At 36.6% G+C, this 4,189-nt stretch overlaps 1 pseudogene across 1 annotated transcript; it reads left to right on the forward strand.

Moving 5' to 3' along the window:
- The first annotated feature begins 3,222 nt into the window (after positions 1-3,222).
- On the forward strand, positions 3,223-3,553 carry LOC115899683 (annotated as a pseudogene). Its single transcript, XR_004059306.1, has one exon. The product of XR_004059306.1 is annotated as a 60S ribosomal protein L39 pseudogene (transcript).
- Positions 3,554-4,189: the final 636 nt, after the last annotated feature.

Below are 4,189 nucleotides of genomic sequence, written 5' to 3' on the forward strand. Positions count from 1 at the left end.
TAGTAGCTCTGTTTTAAATTATTTGAAACCTCTCCAAACTGCTTTCCACAGTAGCTGAACTGAGTGTTTAGGAATAACGTTGAGTCTGTAAACAGTTGAAAACAGGTCACTGAAAAAGATATGTAACTAGCAAATAGCACAATAAGAGATGCTCATTATTATTAATATTTATTAGAGAATTGCAAATTCAAACTACAATGATCCGTGGCTAAATTTTTTTTTTTTTTTTTTTTTTGAGATGGAGTCTCACTCTATCACCCATGCTGCAGTGCAATGGCGAGCTCTCGGCTCACTGCAACCTCTTCCTCCCAAGTAGTTGGGATTACAGGCCAATTTTTGTATTTTTCATCGAGATGGGGTCTCACCATGTTGGCCAGGCTAGTCTCGAACTCCTGACCTGAGGTGACCCACCTGCCTCAGCCTCCCAAAGTGCTGAGATTACAGGTCCAAGCTGCCATGTCTGGCCTGGGGAACATTTAAAATATTCATATCCCAAGGCTCTACCTCCAAGATTCCTTAGATCTTATTGTCTATGTTTATAATGCAATGCTCAGGCAATAAATGCAGATATTTTCAAGACCACATTTCAAAAAATATTCATCTACATACATTGACCTAGTAATCCCAAACCTTGCCCCTGTACTCTTGGATGGGCTTTTCTCTTAGATTCCCAGACATAATTTTATATCAATGATAGAGGGTGACTCAAAATCAAGTTCATACCAACTTTAGGGGCTTGGTCTTACATCTCAGATATTCTGACATTACTCCTGTGCATTTTAGCTAAATCACATTTTTCACAATCTGATTTCGAACTGGCGCTGATGACAATAATGAGAGCTTCTACTCATTTAACGGTATCCATTACTGTCTGCTTAGAAGACTGCTACTTCAAGTAGAATCATCTATCAATTGCTTTCTAGAGTATTATTCTTACTTTTCTTCATACAAAATGTAAATGGAACTTATTTTTAGCTAGGAGCAACAATGAATCTACAGGACACACGGAGTAGGAAGAAATTCTACACCTGTGCTGCTTTCTTTAAATCCAGTTGCAGTAGAAGTAGACATAGAAAATTTGAAATTTGTACAAGGTAAATCTAAAAATTAAATAAACTATCTACCTCTTTGATGGAAGTTAGTTGAGTCTTAAAGTTAAAAGAACACTGAAAAGGGAGGAACCTGAAATTTGTCAGTCTTATTCATGTCCCTCCTCATTATTTTCTTCCACCTTCTCTTTCTGTTCCTTGTCTTATTGTGACTATAGTTCACAAAGTGCTTTTGTCATGAATGCTCCATTTGTGACTCATAATAATCCTATATCATATGCAAAACAAGTACCATAGTTGAGGGAATAGAAACTAAGGGGGTAAGTGAACTGCTAAAGTTATGCAGTGAGTGAGAGGCAGAAAAGACATTCAATGCAAAAAATAAAAAATAAAAAGATATTCAAAGTAAAGTCATTTCCTCCAAATCCCTTGCTAATACATTTTGCAAGTAGGATTTTAATCTTTTAGAAAACTTTATAATTAAAAATAAAGTATCCAGTGCTATGGTACAAAAATACAATTTGTTTTCTGGGGAAAAAAATTGAGTCTCAGTGTTCAGGGACAGGATGAGGGTACCAGATTACATGCTTTCATAGCACGGAATGATGTCAGATGATGTCAGATGATGGATGCTTCCAACTGAGTATCTGAAGATCACACAAGGTTGGCACAATAAACAATGACCAAAGTAAAGATGTAACCCAAATCACTGCCACTGACAACTCCGTAATTTTTATGATGGCCTCTCAGCAAGGCACCTTAAGTCAGTCATTACTCACTCTTCAGCTGTGTCAAAGGTGAATATGATTGTGCTTCTGACCTCTGAAATCATCTCAAGGCTGCTCCAAGCTAGGGTCTCACTTACGTCTTCCACGAATGTTGATCTAAAACCTAAGTTCTTATTACTACCAAGGAAAGATTCGAGTCTCTCTGTATTATTAAAAAATGCTCAAATATAAAGCAAAAATCAAAACTGAAATGCCAGAAACAGACATATAACTAAACAACAGCTCCCAATTACTAAATATTCAACAAGTTTAACAAAATTGTGCAAAATAGATTCCTTATCCTTACAATGCACTTTAGGGTTTTTGAAGCTACCTCCAATATGCTATAAAGCAACTGGAGATCCAAACGTCTAAGTTGCTTGCTCAAGGTCAAATATCTGATAAGGGAAATAAATAAAATTTAAGCTCAAATCTGATTGCAAAACATCTTATTATATTGCCTCGCAGAGCAAAGAGCAAGCTAATTAGTATCAAGTGAAATGAGGTACATAATATTCATCAGAGAAGAGGTCAGCAAAAATAAACTAAACAGAAAAAAATGACTCATATTTATAAGTGGTGGAGACCAAGACACCAAGGCAAGGTAATGGCAAGCTCTTCTACCCAGAGAACACATTTTTGGATTCCATTCTGTAAGTTAGGTTTGGATGTGACTTTCTCTATTCCCTCACAGAATCTTTAAGTCTGACCAAGGTAATACTTGGAAAGACAGAAGCAGGCTCAGATTCCCCAGCAAAGGCCTGGGAGGGTCAGGGTTAAGTCTCCTCATCAAAAAGTCATAGGATTACTGACTAGGCATGGTGGCTCATGCCTGCAATTCCAGCACTTTGGGAGGCTGAGGCAAGTGGGTCACTTGAGGCCGAGAATCTAAGCCCAGCCTGGCCAACATGGCAAAACTCACCTCTACTAAAAATACAAAAATTAGCCATGTGTGGTGGTGGCATATGCCTGTAAATCCCAGCTACTCAGATGGCTGAGGCAAGAGAATCACTTGAACCCAGGAGGTGGAGATTGCAGTGAGCCAAGATAGGGTGCATTCCAGCCTGGGCAACACAGAGACAGAGATATAAACAAAAAAGCAGAGTTTTAAATGTTTTTAAAATAAATTATATACTTTTTTTGCACACAATTCAGAATTTGCACACAATTCTGATCTCTTTAAGGAGCATTTTTAGGCCTGAATCTATGACTTTTTTAAAAAAGTATATAATTTACTTTTTAAAAAATTTAAAGTGTGTGTGTGTCTGTGTGTGAATTTTTATGTGTATAAACATGTAAACACCTTAAATTTAATACAGGCTACTTCTTAGTCAAATAGGATAATCATTTAATAAATATAAGAGTTTCTCCACCATCGTGGTGTGTTCTTGCCTCGTCTTCTCACCATGTCTTCTCACAAGACTTCCAGGATTAAGCGATTCCTGGCCAAGAAACAAAAGCAAAATCGTCCCATTCCCCAGTGGATTCGGATGAAAACTGGAAATAAAATAAGGTACAACTCCAAAAGGAGACATTGGAGAAGAACCAAGCTGGGTCTATAAGGAATTGCACATGAGATGGCACATATATTTGTGCTGTCTGAAGGTCATGATCACATTACCATATCAAACTGAAAATGTCACCACTCTCTGGAGAGTTCGACGTATTTTCCTCTCTGAATCTATTATGAATGCATTGGTTGGCTGGGTTCAGTAATAAATATGTGAGGCCTTTCATTTCAAAAAAAAATAAAATAAAATAAAATAAATAAATAAATATAAGAGGTTTGATTTCTTAACAACTACTTTATAGAAATTTTATTAAATGTATACATACACATGTTTTTTAAGTAAATTAAATAATACGAAAAGTAAGATAATAAAGAACAGTGACAGCTCATCCCAATTCAGTCTCCAGTTTCAACAGCTTTGAATTCTTTCTTCCTGTGATTTCCATGTTTTTTATACAGTGTGTGTTAAGTGCTCTGTCTTTACTGATTAGTTCTGTTTGTCATATATTGAGTATTTTTTTTACAGATTTTTATGTTAATTGCTTAGTATTTTCATCCCCTTCTCCCATTCTTGTCTTAAAATTTTTCATTTTAAAAATTGTCAAATAAAAATTGTTTGTATTTTAAAAAGAAAGAGAGAGAGAGAACAGAATTGAGAAAATAAAATTATGGCCCTGGGAAGGAGGCAGGCTGGCCACATGTAAGAAAGGTGGCCAGAAAAGTAGTCTGCCTCGCCAGGCGCCTGTGGGTTCTCCGAAGCTCAATACAGCCTGGTACAACTGACCTTAGGAGGATGGTGGCAAACATTTCCAAAATCATAGCCATGAGTAGGAAATAAACTTCTTACATCACTACCCATTGGC

The sequence above is a fragment of the Rhinopithecus roxellana genome, chromosome 9, assembly GCF_007565055.1.
Source record: "Rhinopithecus roxellana isolate Shanxi Qingling chromosome 9, ASM756505v1, whole genome shotgun sequence".
In the NCBI taxonomy this organism is placed as follows: Eukaryota; Metazoa; Chordata; class Mammalia; order Primates; family Cercopithecidae; genus Rhinopithecus; species Rhinopithecus roxellana.